The 19,841-nt window shown below is 41.4% G+C and overlaps 1 long non-coding RNA gene across 2 annotated transcripts in view; it reads left to right on the top strand.

The window, feature by feature from the left end:
* The first annotated feature begins 13,097 nt into the window (after positions 1 to 13,097).
* Positions 13,098 to 19,841, top strand: part of LOC143793169 (uncharacterized) — a 272,931-nt gene continuing 266,187 nt past the window's right edge. Inside the window, exon 1 of one of the 2 annotated variants that reach the window (XR_013220072.1) lies at positions 13,098 to 13,193. This is a non-coding gene — a long non-coding RNA (uncharacterized LOC143793169). Of the gene's footprint in view, positions 13,194 to 15,305; positions 15,381 to 19,841 lie in introns of those variants that run through there. The other variant, XR_013220069.1, reaches the window with a different exon arrangement.

Raw genomic sequence — 19,841 nt, 5'->3', positions numbered from 1 at the left:
CAACAGTCATTACACTGGCTGCCCATTCATTACAGGATACAATTCAAAGTACTTGTTCTCACCCACAAAGCTCTCCACAGTGCGGCACCCCTTACATCTCCTCCCTCATTTCTGTCTATTGGCCTAGCCGACCGCTGCGCTCTGCAAACGACTTTCGACTAACCTCTGCTCTAATCCGTACCTCCCACTCCCGACTCCAAGACTTCTCCCGTGCTGCGCCAATCCTCTGGAATGCTATACCCCAAGATATTAGGACCATCCAAAACTTGCATAGCTTTAGGCGCTCACTCAAAACTCATTTGTTCAGAGCGGCCTATCACGTTCCCTAATCAGTCATTTTATGTTTGTGTGTGTGTGTAGCCCATTCACTATCTCCATCTACCCCCCACCCCCTGAAGATGGCTGGACCATCATTGTAAATACATCATTGTAAATACACACCTGTACTTTGTATCTCCCCACCTCATTGTAGATTGTAAGCTCTCACGAGCAGGGTCGTCTTATTTTGCTTTATTACTGTATTGTTAACATTGTTACCTATGACTGTTGTGTTTGAAACTGTTAAACTGTAAAGCGCTGTGGAATATGTTGGCGCTATATAAATAAAGATTATTATTATTATTATTATTATTATTGTACATAGGAGCAGTATTATAGTAGTTATATTCTTGTACATAGGATCAGTATTATAGTAGTTATATTCTTGTACATAGGGGCAGTATTATAGTAGTAATATTCTTGTACATACGGGCAGTATTATAGTAGATATATTCTTTTATATAAGAGCAGTATTATAGTAGTTATATTCTTGTATATAAGAGCAGTATTATAGTAGTTACCGTATTTTTCGGACTATAAAACACATCGGAGCATAAGACGCACCTTGGTTTTAGAGGAGGAAATTAGGGGGAAAAAACTGAAGCAAAAAATGACAGTGGAGGCGTTTAGGGTGAACTGGGCCCCAGAGACTAAACAGTTAATAATAATAATTTTATTTCTATAGCGCCGACATATTCCGCAGCACTTTACATTTTAGAGGGGACTTGTACAGACAATAGAAATTACAGCATAACAATAAACACAAAGATCAAAACAGATACCAAGAGGAGTGAGGGCCCTGCTCGCAAGCTTACGATCTGTGAGGAAAAGGGGAAACATGAAAGGTGGATGGTAACAATTGTTTTTGTTGTTCGGACCAGCCATAGTGTAAGAATCTGGTGTTCATGTAATGCTGCATGAACCAGTTAACAGCCTAAGTATGTAACAATACAGACACAAAGGGCTCTAAGATGCATGAAGCGTATGAGAACATGATGCGAGGAACCTGGTTATGGTAAAAAATTTTGAATGGGCCACACAGGGATAGTTAGGCTAATGCTTGGAGGCGGTAGGCCAGTCTGAACAAATGCGTTTTTAGGGCACGCTTAAAACTGAGGGGATTGGGGATTAATCATATTAACCTAGGTAGTGCATTCCAAACAATTGTCGCAGCACGTGAAAAGTCTTCGAGACGGGAATGGAAGGTTCTGATTATTGAGGATGTTAACCTCGGGTCATTATCAGAACGGAGGGCACGGGTAGGGTGGTAGACTGAGACCAGGGAAGAGATGTAGGGTGGTGCTGAACAGTGGAGTGCATTGCGGGTGAGCGTAATAAGTTTGTACTGGATTCTGGAGTGGATGGGTAGCCAGTGTAATGACTGGCACAAGGTAGAGGCATCGGTATAATGATTGGTGAGGAATATGATCTTGGCTGCAGCATTCAGGACAGATTGGAGCGGGGAGAGTTTGGTAAGAGGGAGGCCGATTAGTAGAGAGTTACAATAGTCCAGACGAGAATGAATAAGTGAGACAGTAAGAGTTTTTGCAGAGTCGAAAGTAAGAACGTGTCGAATTTTAGAAATGTTTTTGAGGTGCAGATAACAAAACGAGCCAGTGATCGGATGTGGGGTGTAAAGAAAAGCTCAGAATCAAGGATGACCCCAAGGCAGCGGGCATGTTGCTGGGGAGTAATGGTGAAACCACACACGGACATGGCAATGTCGGGCATAGGTACGTTAGTAGAGGGAGGAAACACAAGGAGTTCAATTTTTGACAGGCTCAGTTTCAGATAGAGGGAGGACATGATGTTAGAGACAGCGGTAAGACAATCACTGGTGTTTTCTAAAAAGGCAGGTGTGATATCAGGAAAAGAGGTGCATAATTGGGTGTCGTCAGCATAGAGATGGTACTGGAAACCAAATCTACTGATTGTTTGTCCAATAGGGGCAGTATACAAAGAGAAGAGGAGGGGGCCTAGGACTGATCCTTGAGGAACAGTAAGGGGAAGGTGAGAGGAGGAGGAACCAGCAAAAGATACAGTGAAGGAGCGGTCAGAGAGATAGGAGGAGAACCAGGAGAGAATGGTGTCCTTGAGACCAATGGAGCGGAGCATAGTGAGGAGGAGCTGATGATCCACAGTGTCGAATGCTGCAGAAAGATCCAAGAGACTTAGCATGGAGTAGTGGCCATTAGATTTAGCAGTTAGTAGATTATTAGAGACTTTAGTAAGGGCAGATTCAGTAGAGTGTAAAGAGCGGAAACTGTAGTGTAGAGGGTCGAGAAGAGAGTTATCTGAGAGATAGTGGATAAGACGGGAGTGGAACAGGCATTCCAGGAGTTTAGAGATGAAGGGAAGATTAGAGACAGGTCTATAGTTAGCGGCACAGTTTTGATCGAGGTATGTTTTTTTAAATAATGGATGTATGATGGCATTCTTAAATAAGGAGGGAAAGATACCAGAAGAGAGAGAGAAGTTGAGTATTTTTGTTAGGTGAGCAGTGACAGCAGGCGAAAGGGACTGGAGGAGATATGACGGAATGGGGTCACTGGTGCAAGTGGTTGGGCGAGAAGATGCAAGGAGCCAGATTACCTCTTCTTCTGTGACTGGTTCAAAGTCAGAGAGTGAGCGAGATGTAGTAGGGGAGGGAGGAGAGTGCATGGTATGAGGAGTTTGGGAAAAAATTTCCTGTCGGATATGGTCAATTGAAGTAATTGGCTAGATCGTCAGTGCAGAGATCCGTGGTTGGGGCCTGCACTCTTGGATTGAGTAGGCAATGAAAAGTGTCAAAGAGACGTTTAGGGTTATTGGATAGTAAGGTGATGAGGGTGTTGAAATAGGTTTGTTTGGAGAGGTGAAGGGCAGTCTTGTATGTTTTAAGCATAAACTTCGGTAGATTGGATTTTCTCCACAGGCGTTCGGCGCACCTGGAGCACCGCTGCAGGAAATGTGTTTGCAGCGTGTGCCACAGTTGTCGCCGTCTGTGCCATATTGTTCTATGTATAGGAGGTGCAGTTTCATCCAGGGCACTTTGCAGTGTTTTATTGTAATGCTTCAGTGCAGAATCAGGAGATGAGAGGGAGGAGATAGGTGTTGTGAACTCCGTTTTCAGGCTCCCTCTTGTGGTCACAGATGTATTGTGTGACTTTGGTTTTTTGGCTCCCCCTGGTGGTTTGGTTTATTATCCTGCGGGTCTGGCTGGATCAGGTGCCTCGTTATTCACCTGGGAGGCTCCTATTTAGCTCTGCTTCACTTCCACTTGTTGCCGGCTGTCAATGTATTCAGTGCTATTCTGATTACTCCTGATTATCTAGTTTTCTGCCTCTTCAGGATAAGCTAAGTTCTGTTTGAATATTTTTTGCTCATCTGCCTGCAATATGATTTCTGTGTATGATGAGTCTAGTCCAGCTTGCTAATATGTGATTTCTTTTTGCTGGTTAGCTCTGGGGTACGGAGTTGCTTCCCCCGCACCGTTAGTTGGTGCGGGGGCTCGAGCAATCTCTGCGTGGATATTTTGAATAGGGTTTTTTATTGACCGCACAGTTCCCTTCCTATTTTCTGCTATCTAGTATTAGCGGGCCTCATTTGCTAAATCTGATTTCATCTCTGCGTTTGTGCTTTCCCCTTAACTCACCGTTAATATTTGTGGGGGGCTATTCTATATCTTTGGGGTCATTCCACTGAGGCAAGAGAGGACTTTCTTTCCCTCCAGGAATAGTCAGTTTCTCAGGCCGTGAAGAGACGTCTAGGATTTTTAGGTAACGTTCCACGGCTGCCTATAGTTGTGTGCGGATAGGATCAGGTTGTGGTCAATCTAGTTACCACTTTCCCAGAGCTAGTAGTCTGTTCAGATACTTAGCTAGTCCGACCTGCGATCCTTGCCACTAGGATCATAACAGTACAGCCGGCCGGTAAAGTGTTAATTGCATGGCAGAAGCAGGAGAAAAGAAGCTTGGAGATATTTTTTTTTTTTTTTGCTGCCGTGTGTCTAGCTGCTGTGTGTCTGGCTTCTCTCCTCCTCTTAATCTTGGTGTGGCTCTGAGTTCAGCTGCTGATATGGATATCCAGAGTTCAGCCTCCAGTGTAGATCATCTTGCTGCAAGGGTACAAAGTATTCAGGATTTTGTTGTGCACAGTCCTATGTCAGAGCCTAGAATACCTATTACGGAGTTGTTTTCTGGAGATAGATCTAGGTTCCTGAATTTTAAGAACAATTGCAAGTTGTTTCTTTCTTTGAAACCTCGTTCCTCTGGGGATTCTGTTCAGCAAGTTAAGATTATTATTTCTTTCTTGCGTGGCGATCCTCAAGATTGGGCTTTCGCATTGGCTCCAGGGGATCCTGCATTGCTCAGTGTGGATGCGTTTTTTCTGGCCCTTGGATTGCTCTATGAGGAACCTAATCTTGAGAACCAGGCTGAAAAAGCGTTGTTGGCCCTCTCTCAGGGACAAGATGATGCAGAGGTGTACTGCCAGAAATTTCGGAAATAGTCGGTGCTTACTCAATGGAATGAGTGTGCCCTGGCTGCAAATTTTAGAAAAGGTCTTTCTGAAGCCATTAAGAATGTCATGGTGGGGTTCCCTAAGCCTGCAGGTCTGAGTGAGTCAATGACTCTGGCCATTCAGATTGATCGGCGTTTGCGGGAGCGCAAACCTGCGCACAATTTGGCGGTGTCTTCTGAACAGACAACTGAGTCTATGCAATGTGATAGAATTCTGACCAGAAGTGAACGGCAAAATTATAGACGGCAAAATGGGTTGTGCTTTTACTGTGGTGACTCAGCTCATGTTATCTCAGCATGCTCTAAGTGCACAAAAAAGATTGATAAATCTGTCACCATCGGTACTTTACAGCCTAAGTTTATTTTGTCTGTTACCCTGATTTGTTCCCTGTCATCTTACCCGGTTATGGCTTTTGTGGATTCAGGTGCTGCCCTGAGTCTGATGGATTTGTCATTTGCCAGGCGCTGTGGTTTTGTTTTGGAGCCTTTAAAATTCCCTATTCCACTAAGGGGAATTGATGCTACACCATTGGCTACGAATAAACCTCAGTACTGGACACAAGTGACCATGTGCATGACTCCTGTTCATCAGGAGGTGATTCGCTTTCTTGTATTGCATAATTTGCATGATGTTGTCGTGTTGGGCCTGCCATGGTTGCAGACTCATAATCCAGTCCTGGATTGGAAAGCAATGTCTGTGTCAAGTTGGGGTTGTCAGGGAATTCATGGCGACGCTCCTGTGGTGTCAATTGCTTCATCCACTCCTTCTGAGGTCCCTGCATTTTTGTCAGATTACCAGGATGTATTTGATGAGCCCAAACTCAGTTCTCTACCTCCTCATAGGGATTGTAATTGTGCTATAAATTTGATTCCTGGTTGTAAGTTTCCTAAGGGACGACTTTTTAATTTGTCAGTGCCGGAGCATGCTGCTATGCGGAGTTATATAAAGGAGTCTTTGGAGAAATGACTTATTCACCCCTCCTCCTCCCCTCTTGGTGCGGGGTTCTTTTTTGTGGCTAAGAAGGATGGTTCCTTGAGACCTCCTTGTATTGATTATCGCCTTCTAAACAAAATCACGGTCAAATTTCAGTATCCTTTGCCATTGTTATCTGATCTGTTTGCTCGCATTAGGGGGTCTAGTTGGTTCACTAAGATAGATCTTCGTGGTGCGTATAACCTTGTGCGTATTAAGCAGGGTGATGAATGGAAAACTGCATTTAATACGCCCGAAGGCCATTTTGAGTACTTGGTGATGCCTTTTGGACTTTCTAACGCTCCTTCTGTCTTTCAGTCCTTAATGCACGACGTCTTCCGCGAATATCTGGATAAATTTATGATTGTGTATCTGGATGATATTCTGGTTTTTTCGGATGATTGGGAGTCCCATGTTAAGCAGGTCAGGATGGTGTTTCAGGTCCTGCGTGCCAATGCTTTATTTGTGAAGGGCTCAAAATGTCTTTTTGGAGTCCAGAAGGTCTCTTTTTTGGGTTTCATTTTTTCTCCTTCTGCTATTGAGATGGACCCAGTCAAGGTTCAGGCTATTCATGACTGGACTCAGCCTACATCTGTTAAGAGTCTTCAGAAGTTCTTGGGTTTTGCTAATTTTTACCGTCGCTTCATCGCTAATTTTTCTGGTGTTGTTAAGCCATTGACGGATTTGACCAAGAAGGGTTCTGATGTTACTAATTGGTCTCCTGCGGCTGTGGAGGCCTTTCAGGAGCTGAAGCGCCGGTTTTCTTCGGCTCCGGTCTTATGTCAGCCAGACGTCTCCCTTCCTTTCCAGGTCGAGGTTGATGCTTCTGAGATTGGAGTGGGGGCTGTTTTGTCGCAGAGAAGCTCTGATCGCTCTGTGATGAAGCCATGTGCTTTCTTTTCAAGAAAGTTTTCGCCTGCCGAGCGGAATTATGATGTTGGTAATCGGGAGTTGTTGGCTATGAAGTGGGCATTTGAGGAGTGGCGACATTGGCTCGAGGGAGATAAGCATCGTGTGGTGGCCTTGACTGATCACAAGAATTTGATTTATCTTGAGTCGGCCAAGCGGCTGAATCCTAGACAGGCTCGTTGGTCGTTGTTTTTCTCTCGTTTTGATTTAGTGGTCTCATACCTGCCTGGTTCGAAGAATGTGAAGGCTGATGCTCTTTCTAGGAGTTTTGTGCCTGACTCTCCTGGTGATTCAGAGCCAGCTGGTATTCTCAGAGAAGGGGTGATTTTGTCTGCCATCTTCCCAGATTTGCGACGAGTGCTGCAGGAGTTTCAGGCGGATAGACCTGACCGTTGTCCACCGGAGAGACTGTTTGTCCCGGATAGATGGACCAGCAGAGTTATTTCCGAGGTTCATTCTTCGGTATTGGCAGGCCATCCTGGGATTTTTGGTACCAGAGATTTGGTGGCTAGGTCCTTCTGGTGGCCTTCCTTGTCGCGGGATGTGCGTTCCTTTGTGCAGTCTTGTGGAATTTGTGCTCGGGCTAAGCCTTGCTGTTCTCGTGCCAGTGGCTTGTTGTTACCTTTGCCTGTCCCGAAGAGGCCTTGGACGCACATTTCCATGGATTTTATTTCAGATCTCCCTGTCTCTCAGAGAATGTCGGTCATTTGGGTGGTGTGTGATCGTTTTTCTAAAATGGTCCATTTGGTGCCCTTGCCTAAGTTGCCTTCCTCCTCCGAGTTGGTTCCTCTGTTTTTTCAAAATGTGGTTCGTTTGCACGGGATCCCTGAAAATATTGTTTCCGACAGAGGATCCCAGTTTGTGTCTAGATTTTGGCGGACCTTTTGTGCTAAGATGGGCATTAATTTGTCTTTTTCGTCGGCCTTCCATCTTCAGACGAATGGCCAAACCGAGCGCACTAATCAGACTTTGGAAACCTATTTAAGATGTTTTGTTTCTGCTGATCAGGACGACTGGGTGACTTTTTTGCCATTGGCCGAGTTTGCCCTTAATAATCGGGCTAGTTCTGCTACTTTGGTTTCGCCTTTTTTTTGTAATTCAGGGTTTCATCCTCGTTTTTCCTCGGGTCAGGTGGAGCCTTCTGACTGTCCTGGAGTGGATGTTGTGGTGGATAGGTTGCATCAGATTTGGAATCATGTGGTGGACAATTTGAAGCTGTCACAAGAGAAGGCTCAGCGCTTTGCCAACCGCCGTCGCTGTGTGGGTCCCCGACTTCGCGTTGGGGATTTGGTGTGGTTGTCTTCTCGCTTTGTTCCTATGAAGGTCTCCTCTCCTAAGTTTAAGCCTCGGTTTATCGGTCCTTATAAGATTTTGGAAGTCCTTAACCCTGTGTCATTTCGTTTGGACCTCCCGGCATCATTTGCTATTCATAATGTGTTCCATCGGTCGTTGTTGCGGAGGTATGTGGTGCCTGTGGTTCCTTCGGTTGAGCCTCCTGCCCCTGTGCTGGTTGAGGGAGAATTGGAATACGTGGTGGAGAAGATCTTGGATTCTCGTATTTCTAGACAGAGGCTTCAGTATTTGGTTAAGTGGAAAGGCTATGGTCAGGAGGATAATTCCTGGGTTGTCGCCTCTGATGTTCATGCGGCCGATTTGGTTCGTGCCTTCCATGTGGCTCACCCTGATCGCCCTGGGGGTTTTGATGAGGGTTCGTTGACCCCTCCTCAAGGGGGGGGTACTGTTGAGAACTCCGTTTTCAGGCTCCCTCTTGTGGTCACAGATGGTATTGTGTGACTTTGGTTTTTTGGCTCCCCCTTGTGGTTTGGTTTATTATCCTGCGGGTCTGGCTGGATCAGGTGCCTCGTTATTCACCTGGGAGGCTCCTATTTAGCTCTGCTTCACTTCCACTTGTTGCCGGCTGTCAATGTATTCAGTGCTATTCTGATTACTCCTGTTTATCTCGTTTTCTGCCTCTTCAGGATAAGCTAAGTTCTGTTTGAATATTTTTTGCTCATCTGCCTGTAATATGATTTCTGTGTATGATGAGTCTAGCTTGCTAATATGTGATTTCTTTTTGCTGGTAAGCTCTGGGGTACGGAGTTGCTTCCCCCGCACCGTTAGTTGGTGCGGGGGCTCGAGCAATCTCTGCGTGGATATTTTGAATAGGGTTTTTTATTGACCGCACAGTTCCCTTCCTATTTTCAGCTATCTAGTATTAGCAGGCCTCATTTGCTAAATCTGATTTCATCTCTGCGTTTGTGCTTTCCCCTTAACTCACCGTTAATATTTGTGGGGGGCTATTCTATATCTTTGGGGTCATTCCACTGAGGAAAGAGAGGACTTTCTTTCCCTCCAGGAATAGTCAGTTTCTCAGGCCGTGAAGAGACGTCTAGGATTTTTAGGTAACGTTCCACGGCTGCCTATAGTTGTGTGCGGATAGGATCAGGTTGCGGTCAATCTAGTTACCACTTTCCCAGAGCTAGTAGTCTGTTCAGTTACTTAGCTAGTCCGACCTGCGATCCTTGCCACTAGGATCATAACAGATAGGGGCCAATAATGACTGCAAGTTCTTCAAGAGTTTCTGGGTGTTAATGGCCTGTATGTTTCTATAAGTGTGGAAAGTAGGGGTGGCCTGAGCGGGGTGCAGCTCTTGATAGAGAACGAAAGAAGGTTGTGGTCAGAAAACGGGAGAGGGGAGTTTGTAAAATCATCCACTAAGCAAAGCCGGGAGAAGACCAAGTCGAGGGAGTTCCCGTCTTCATGCGTTGGAGAGTTAGTAAGCTGCGAAAGGCCGAAAAAGGAGGATAGAGATGAGGTAAGTAGCAGATGGGGAGAGGGGGAAAAGCAATGGGGATGTTGAAATCACCCATGATGAGGGTGGGGATGTCACAGGAGAGAAAGTGTGGAAGTCAGGTGGAAAAGTGATCCAGGAATTGATGGGAGGGACGCGGAGGACAAAACACCACCACCTGCATGGAGATGGGGATATAGAGTCTGACAGCATGGACCTTAAAAGATGGGAAGGGAAGTGAGGGTACTTGAGGGTAACCTGAAAGGTACATTTGGTTGATAGGAGCAGACCAACGCCTCCACCTGCTCTGTCATATAATCTTGGAGTATGAGAGAAGTGTAGTCCACCATATGAGAGAGCAGCGGCAGTGGTGGTGTCTGACTGCTGGATCCAGGTTTCAGTAAGAGCAAGGAAGTTATGATAATTAGAAAGGAAGAAGTCATGGATGAAGGAGAGTTTATTACACACTGAGCGAAAATTCCAAAGGGCACAATTGAAAGAGACAGAAGGCATGCAGGGTATATTAATAAGATTAGAGAGGTTTCTGGGAGTAGCAATTGGAGGGTTTGACTTGCTATACCATGGGGTTTTGGTTGGGAGAGATATCTCCTGCGACTAGGAGGAGGATAGAAAGAGTGAGCAGATGGTGAAGTGATTTGTGAGAGTGTCTCTTGTGTCAGATGGTGGGACTGAATGTATCTGTGCAATGTAGCAATGTGAAAATGAGTGCTATACATAGGAGAGGAGAGGACTGATGGGCTGATATGGATGGAGTGTAAAGATATAATGCAAGGACGGTGGATTTGACTGAATGCAGCAGCCAAGACACACATTATACAAATGCATATGTACTGGGAATTGGTTTGTTTAATTGTCTTACCTGTCTCCTGCCCTGTCTAACTGCCATGGTATAACTGCTGGTACTTTCATAAAATGTACTTTGATTAAATGCACCCCTGCATAATTGCTTCCCCACGCTATGTCTCAATATATAGGAGGCTAGCTCTAAGATCTCCCACTATTTTACCTCATTAGCAATAAATCAACTAAATTATGACAGCAGGAGGCAATAAATGAACTAAGAAATAAACAACTATACAGGCCTACATGGATCATAAACTACTTTGAAAAAGTTGCATGACCTTACAGCATAAAGGGACAAGCAGAGTATGTTGAATTGCCTAAATAGCATTACATATGCTTGCAAAGATGAATAGAATTGACTGGAGACATGCAGGAGTTGAAAGAGCTGAATACCATTAGAAGTTGCTTGCTGACATAGAATAGAGTGACTGAAGACATACAGGATCAATGCAGGAGTTGAAAGAGCTGAATACCTGTATGAAGAGAATAGAGATGATTGTTAGATTCTGCCATGGTATAACTGCCGGTACTTTGATAAAATGTACTTCGATTAAATGTGCACAAATGCACAACCCTGTAAAAGTTGATTATACTGTCAACTAGGGAAGTCACAGTGAAGTGGTTGGCTATCTTCAGTGACATGCACCTACACTGTCTTCGCACGAAACGGATGATCCTATTGAGGAATGAGGAAGTCGCTCGACGTCTGGAGTGTGCATACAAAGCTCAAAGTTGGTTGAAATTGGTGGAGGACATCATTCAAGTGGCCAGAAATCTGGTGAGAAAAGTTATTAGGAAACTGGGAAGAGTGATGCAGGAAATCCGGTGTGGCGAGAGTGAGGATTATGGCTGATGACAAAACCCAGGTAGCTGGGGAAGCTGGGATGGTTGCATTCTTTGTTGTCAGATCAATCGAGAGCCTTGAGAATATCTGAATGCTCCTGGAGTATCGCATGGCGTACCTAAGAGAGGTAGAGCAGCTGGGACTTGAGAGACTGCCAATTAATAAACAGCTGCAGGAAAGGCAAAAAAGATGGCAGCCACTTTCAACCCGAGGTATGGAGAGACGAAGGAGCTCTTTAAAGGGTGGAAGTACTCAACGAATGGAACAACTGCTATCTGGGTAATAAAGACAATAGGAGAAATTGCCAAAAGATAGACAACCGTAGGTGGCCTGATGGGAGAGGACAAGGAAGAGTTAGAAGTAGTGACTCTTCTCTTCTGTGAGCTTAGTGCTGAGTGTCCTAGGCAGGAGACCCCATAGTGGCCATGGTGACAAAGGGTCAGACCAGACAGATGGTATGGGTGCCAGGGAATCACCACACCGTACTGACTGCCAGGGATGGGGGTGATCCGACAAAGGGGCAACTCTATCAGAGGAGGTGACAAAGTCGGATGACGGGTGGTTCCAAAAGGGTTCAGTAACAGGGCCCGATTGTGACAGACGGTGTGACTTTCAGAGGTGACTGAGAAGGGTCTCTAGTCAGTTAACAGAAAGTGCCAAGCCTCCCCATTTTAGGCAGAGGGGGGAGGTATGTGGTATGGTGAGTGGCCATGTGGTTAATGGGCGGTATGTATCACCAAGGTGGGTGGCCCAGTTATGGAAGCCTGGGCTTGTTTTGCTCAGCAAATCTACTGCTGAGTCTAACTATACATTGGGAAGGTTTCCAGGTGACTTGGAGAGATGGGTGGGTCCAGTCACCTACATACCCCACCCAAGGGTGTGTGTAGAACCCCCAAGATGGAGTCTGTGTGTTTGTGAACGGGCAGTGCTGGCTAGACTGAGCCAGAGAAAGGAGGCCTGTGGTATACCTCCGGAGAGGACGCCTCTGAGGATAAGAGGTATCCAGGAACCTGTGAGATCATCATGAACAGTTAACGGACTCTAATCCATGTTATGCACACCAAGGCTCAGCGAGGACCATGGGTACTGTCGAGCCGGATGGTGCACGGGATGCTGCAGGTTATCAAGTACCTGAGATTTGGTTTATGCTGTGTGTGAATAAACCGAATGGACTTTTTGTTTTAACCCGTAGTGTCTCAGCGTATGCCTCAACGACCAGCCAAGTGAGTACTCCTGGTCCACAGATAGTGGAGAACCACCACAGTAGGTATAATCTTGTAATTACAGTGTACATATACTCATTAAGGTTCCTAATGATAAGGTAAAACCTGTTTTTCAAATGTACAGTATAAAACAGACTAAAAATGGCAAAATTATTTCAGACACAAGTCGCAATCATTGCACTACTGAGTGTTTGATAAGAACTGGGAGATTTACTTGTGAATATGACACATGAACGTCGAGGTCATCTTCATGACTCAAAATGTTGCATAAATATATACGCGTTTCAATAAATATTTTTTGGTATCGTAATAAAATGTCTACGATCTACATAGAGAACCATCAGAAACACGGGGGAGAAAGCGGAAATGACATTAATCCTGAAATAAACAAACAAAAATAAGAAAGCGGGTACATCACCATCTGCTAATAATTAATATTAAAAAAGTGTCGTCCCGCAGCCAAAAATTCAAACATGTACTTTGCCGCTGGTTAGAAAAGAAAATATATTCTGTCGCCCAAAAACAGATCCTGTAGTCTGATCCAGCAAGGGTTACAGAAAAAGCAGTGGGAGGGAGAGATGGTCATAGGAAAGCTATAGAGTGCAACACCTCATTAGCTCGCTGGCACCACAATGTCTGGACACTGATGCTCCAATAGCGGGAGCCTGAGAAGTCTGAGAACATCCGCACACAAACTTCCAAGTTCTCAATTCGGGCAGACACAAGAAAAACACTCACTGGATTTAATACAACTTATTCCTATTCCAGCTCGGTAAGTTTTACATTTTGAACGTTTTCTTAATTTTTCAGCTAATTTTTCACATATTTGTTTTTAATTTTTTTTAATTTTGCTAAAGTTTTGGTATTCCAAGTCATCACGTATATGCGTTTCTCTAGGTTTCTACATAGTCAGTTTTCATTGATCTTTTTCTGACGCGAAGAAAAACGCACAAAATGATTTTACTTTTATTCTTTTCTTTTTTAATAACTTTGTGTTCGGACAAAATTTTCATTAATAATTGTGGTCAATTGTGGTTATTCTTTATTATTGTTACATATTACTTAGTCCTTCAGTTTTACTCTGCTGTTAGTGTGACATCCTGGAGATTTTTCTAAACTTTTTTTTTTTTTTTAAGGGGTAGTTTAATCAAGATTTGCGTGTTAAAAATGTATAGCTTTTATAAAAAGACTTAATAAGTCACACTATGGTTAATACACTTGTACCAATGAGTAGAAGGAACTGCAATCAACAAATTGCTAATTCATTTCAAAAGTTTATTTAAAAAAAAATCCTGTAAAATATTATAAAATTATTGTTATTATTCTGAAACCATAATCACAAGATTACTAATGCTATTAAGCCAAAATAACAAAAGTAGAATAAATTTGAAAAATCTCAAAATCCCAATTATTAAGCGATTCTGGTAAATAACAAGCAGCACTGGTCCGGCGGTCCAATGTGCATCTCATACACAATAATCACATATATGCCAGTCCATTTCTTGTCAGCCTTTTCTCTTGCAATAATGAATGTTAAAAATCTACAAAATGTTCAATACAAACGTGCGCGGATAGGTGTAAAGATGTCAATAAGTTACTTACACCTCAACTCGTATAAGTTGACAAAAGATCAATGAATCTGATTTACGGTCGAATTTACCTGTTAAACTCAAAATTCAAATTTGATGGAAACAAGTCTGAAGTTGTCGCCATTGAATTTTCTTTACTTTTCTCTAAAGTTAGTCACTGGATTATATTTTTACCCCTTTGATTACTCGTGTAGATGACGTTTTCCTGCCCTTAAGGTACGACCACGTCTTTTCAGACTTTTTATCTTTCTATCGGTAGTCAATGAAAATGTAAACCTGCATGAAGTTATATAGTTGTAAGAATATTAGTCTTTATTCTCATGATTTCTGTGTATATCGATATCTTTCTCTTTCTATCAATAATCAATTTTGAAAAGAAATAAAATGGTTATGAGCTACAAACAACACTCACCCCACAATAATAACATAATATTCTGTAAACTGTTAATTACATTGCTCATGCCGGCTTTGCATAGTGAATTTTAAAGTCTACTAATAATATTTAATTAATTATTTTTTTTTAATGATGAGTCATAAACATGGAATCATTTGTTTATTTTTTACAATTATTTAATAATTTTACTTTCTTGTCCAAATTAATACTCTAGTAAATTAATACTCGTCAGATCCACTTTAGACGCCTTGTTAAAAAATGAAAAATGTTTTATTCCTTTATCTTTTATAATGCGGACGTAAGTGTAGAAGTATGGAGGCATAGTGTAAACTAGACTCAGATCCGACATTGAGGAAAAAAGCAAAAACTCACTGACTAGTGTACCGATCGGCATCTATGTGGTGTACATCTAAGTAATCTAAGTACAGTACGATGTATGATCCTGGATCGGCTGACCGACCGGCAGGATACACAGCCTTCTAATGTGTTGCTGTAACTTAGGCTTTTTTTTACACTTTCCTAAGAACGCCACCATTTCCAACCTGTAAGAATTCTAAAATAATGTCAAACATGATCAGTAAGATCTCAAAAACCTTCATTAGGACATCAAAAAGAGTGCTGTACTTTGGCTACGTGTAATTTTCAATGCCACAAACTTTCTCAGGTCAACTAGAGTTCAGCTCGTTGTTGCTGACTAGACATTTCGACATAAAAGGCAACAGTTTCTGGTCCAACCAGTAGAATCTTCTTCTTTGGTATGAGATTATGAAGCTCGTCCCCAGGAAGGACGACATGTCTCCAAACGTAAATACATTGGCTAGCTGCATCCTAGGCGTCACCGATGGAAGTGTCTTTATCAGTGAGTAGAGCTCATCAGGATACACTCTCGAGTTCGGAGAGTCGGGAGGAGGACCTACCTACTGCCATGCCAGCGTTGATTTATCAGGCCTTTTCTTGGAATGTTTCAATGTCAAGAGTGAGTATGAGTATCAAAAGTGATGTATTTACTGTCTGACGAATCTAAATCTCTATTTTATAGCGTATGATTCATTTTATGGTTAATTGTTGAGCAATCTCATAAAGATTTTACGATTCTTTGATGATTCTACAGTTGGTCAGGTGGGTTCTTTTTGTAGATTGCCGTACAAATGTTGTATAAAGAAGTGGATAGGTCATCTACTTATATCACTCTCTAATTATGTATTTCATACCCATCTGCGATTGATCTTTTTTTTTGCAAATGATCGATACATTCCACGACTTTATCAAGCAATTTGTATCATATCTTGTATCTTAATCTGTCACCTTAGAGTTGGTTGTAAATTTTTCGTTAATTTCGTAGAAATTGCATCAGAGCGGGTTGCATATACAAAAGCTTATGGTTTTTACATTTTGATTTCTAAAAAGTATATATCGGGTATTTTAAGATGATTTTTGTTCTGTTTTTCTTTTTTACAAGCGTAAATAAGAATATTATATTTTCGAGGGTCGTTTCATTACTCAATGAATTCCTAAAATGCCATTTTACAGGTTTAAATTAAAAAAGGAAAAGGACATTGGATTAATATTAATCATTTCGCTTATTACGATTTTGAAAAATAAATTTACTACTGTGCGGAGGATTTAGAAATTCAGATGCGAATAAAGTTCCATTATTTTACTCATCACTTACTAGAAACTGAGGAAAGTATGATCATAAACTTTAAAAAAGGTAATAAAAAAATAACATTAAAGGTAATAAAAAAGCTAATATTTTGTGTACCTAGTTTCAACATTGAATAAAAAGTTGCATTGGAGATTCACTGAAAAAAAAAATTCGTGATTTTCGCCTTTTGTTTCAATAAATATTAAAAAGGAATGTTTTAAAAACATTCCGCTTCATTGAAAATGTGCCAATTTTTTGCTCAAATTTAGATGACTAGTATACTAGTAATTCATTGCAAGATAATTTTTTGTTACTTATGTTCGTATGCTTTAATCATTTCTTTTATATCACAGTGTCTGACCCATAAACGCTCATTTTAGTTTTAATCATCGTATTTAAAAAATTCCCCTAAAATACAATGAAAGGAAAGTAAAAAGGAAAATTCCATTTGTTCTTCACTTTTTCGGAATAAAAAAAATCTATGGATGCGATTTATTTTCAATTTGTTGGGTAACGAGTCACACCTCACTAAAAAAAATGCTTACGTTTCAAGAATAAGATGTAAAAATATACATTTAATCAGTAAACCATTGACAGCGCCAAATGATAATGATTCAAACAAGTTTAATTAATCGCAGAAAGATAAGAGATTAAAATATAAAAAAATAATTTTACAGTACAAATGTAAAAATATTGCCCGTGGGGGCGACAATTCTACTTTTTTTATTTAATACAGTAGAGCTATGTTTTGACAAAAATGTCTAAATTGACAAGATATCAGTGATCGAAAATCTCACACTCAAATAAAAGTTTTGGTTATATTTGTAGGTCGCGGATCTAAGAAAGCAGAAGATATAAAATAAGCATATAGACGCAAACAAACCTCTGTATATATCAAACTGTATGATAAATGCTATGCTAAATTACATAGTGCCTAGTCTAGTACATATGTCATAGATCATAAAGATATGACTGTAAATGTCTTTGTTTGCCCCACGTCGTCCCAGTCTAGTATTACCCTTCTCCATTTGCCAGGAGCTGTAAACTTTACTATCATAAGGATAGGTCCAAACATAACAGAGTTTTTTCATCAAAGACTTTGCTGCAAATTTGGGAAAAATCTTCACCAAAATCTGAAAGTTTCACATATAATTGTTCGAGTTACTCTGCCATGTATCTCCCTTTATTCATTGCAATGAGCGAAATTTACTCAAAAATTTTTTGCTCATTTCTGAGAAAGAATGAACTTGATGAAAATGTAAAAATCATCAACGCGTTCTGATTTCTGCACTCATTTTTCAAAACCTCAATCCATATGTACTGAAAAATCGCCACGATTTTGCAACATATAGAACTGGTTTTAAAGTGACTGAAAGTTTCCGAGTTTTAAACATGGATTTTTTTATACTAATGTAGTTTAACTTAATCACTAACATTGTCACTTAAGTTCCTTTATGAATACGTAGGCTGCTTCACATAATGGCGGAAATGACTTGACAGATATTCTTTTTACTAAATTCTATTGGTAGTATCCACCAAATTGCCTTCGAAATGTAATAAAATGGCTCCACCAGTAAATAAATACTTGTAATATAATTTCTCTCTTGGCTGTGAAGTTTTTTTTCTATAACATAAGGCATTAGACTGACTTTATGCCAGAATTGGTATTGGTTGTTCGAGGAGAGGCTTTCCGGAGATGATAAAAGGTCTACTTGTGTACAATTTAGAGCAAATAGTTTCTAAATCTTCAATTTTCCAAATTGAGATGGGAAAAACTACCGGTGGTTTTGAATCTTCATTGTGTTGGTTGAGTATAGTCATGGTTTCATGTCAGTTTCAACCTCACCTCTACTTGTCCTTTACATTGAAACAACCCTCCACAACCAACCATCATGGTTTATAAATAATCTGTCCAGTCCAGTCAACATCCTTTAAAAATCTTTTCCCATTTGACTTTTCTGATACTTCTATCCATTTCACGTGAAAAAAACGGAAATAACAAAAAGTGCGATAGGTTTTTATCCGAGTAACAATGGAGAAACCAAGAGAAATGGTACTCACCAGGTGTGGTTGTGTGACCACAACCACTAATAAGCTTATGGCTGCTGCAGACCCACAATTTATATAAATTGAAATGGAATGAAAGAGTTAACTGCACCACCAGTAGATGAAAGAATGAAGATGAAATGGTATCCAGAAATACGGTTGGTCAACGCATTTCGAAGTACAAAACGTCTTCAACAGGCCAAACCAACCCCATTACCCAGAGACTCCAGTACAAAAGCCTAACCATGACATACAAGGCCATCCACAACCTGTGTCCTCCACACATCTGCGACCTCGTCTCCCGGTATTTTCCTGCACGCAACCTCCGATCCTCACAAGATCTCCTTCTCTACTCCCCTCTTATCTCCTCTTCCCACAATCACATACAAGATTTCTCCCGTGCTTCCCCCATACTCTGGAACTCTCTACCACAACATATTAGACTCTCGTCTACCACGGAAACCTTCAAAGAGAACCTGAAGACTCATCTCTTCCGACAAGCCTACGGCCTGCAGTAACCACCAATCGACCAAAGCACTGCACGACCAGCTCTATCCTTACCTACTGTATCCTCACCCATCCCTTCTAGATTGTGAGCCCTTGCGGGCAGGGTCCTCTCTCTTACTGTACCAGTTATGACTTGTATTGTACTGTACTTGTTTTTATTATGTATACCCCTCACATGTAAAGTACCATGGAATAAATGGCGCTATAATAATAAATAATAATAATAATTAAGATGTTTTGAACTTCAAAACATGTCGATAAATAATCCGCATTTCTGGATACCATTTCATATCCAATCCTTGATCAACTGGTGGCACAGAATTAACTCTTTCATTCTATTTCAGTCCGTGTTTTATCCGTACTTAAGTCCTTAATTGAAGCATAATCTTTGTTAGGTCCAACAAGAGAACTTGCTTTCATAGAATAGTATGTTTCCCAGACAAATATTCGAGAATCATAGATGGATCATTGGTTTAGTTGCCTTAAATACGAGAAATATGGCAAATATGAGAAAGAAACTTGCCTATTAGCGAATAGCCAACATGTTAAATTTTCAGATTTTCTCTACTTGTAGTATGATAAACTCAGTGGGGCACATTCATCCAGACTGGTGTAGTGCACACTCACGCTATGGCAGTACAAGAAACGCCAAATAAATTAAGAGGCATGCACCATTTTTATGAATTTAAAGTTTTTTCTGAGTGGCTTGCGCCTTCATGCGCCATGCAAGAAATGCAAGTAAGAAGACTGCAATAGCATTTGTATAGGGAAAAATATTGACAGTTTTGATGAATTGGAGAGGTGAGCGAAAATCAAGATAAAAAGCTTTGATGAATCGTTTCCATTGTGTTTTCGCACACAATGATGACACTTACGAATATGGAAGTCTCTTTATAGTAACATTTAAAAAATAGTTATATCTTGGTTGAAGATATTATTTAAACACAAATTTAGGAATTTCTTCTTAACACGATTCCCGGAGCATTAAGGTTAGAATCCTCATAGATCCAAAGTAGTCATAGATTAAGTATAAAATCTCCAGATATTTATAGGCTGCAGTCTTGTATGTTCCTCTCCAGTTACACAAATGCTCGGAGAAAAGCAAAGTCTTAGCTCCTAAGGTGTACACAGGGAATAATGGCAATCCAGATTGGTCATAAGCGCCTTGTAGTCCTCTCTCTCTTTTTCTCCATCTTGTTCTCAGGAGAAAATAAATGTACTGTCTCAACCAGTAGATAC

This window comes from Ranitomeya variabilis, chromosome 1, assembly GCF_051348905.1.
Source record: "Ranitomeya variabilis isolate aRanVar5 chromosome 1, aRanVar5.hap1, whole genome shotgun sequence".
Classification (NCBI taxonomy): domain Eukaryota; kingdom Metazoa; phylum Chordata; class Amphibia; order Anura; family Dendrobatidae; genus Ranitomeya; species Ranitomeya variabilis.
This window is presented reverse-complemented; position numbering and strand designations above follow the sequence as displayed.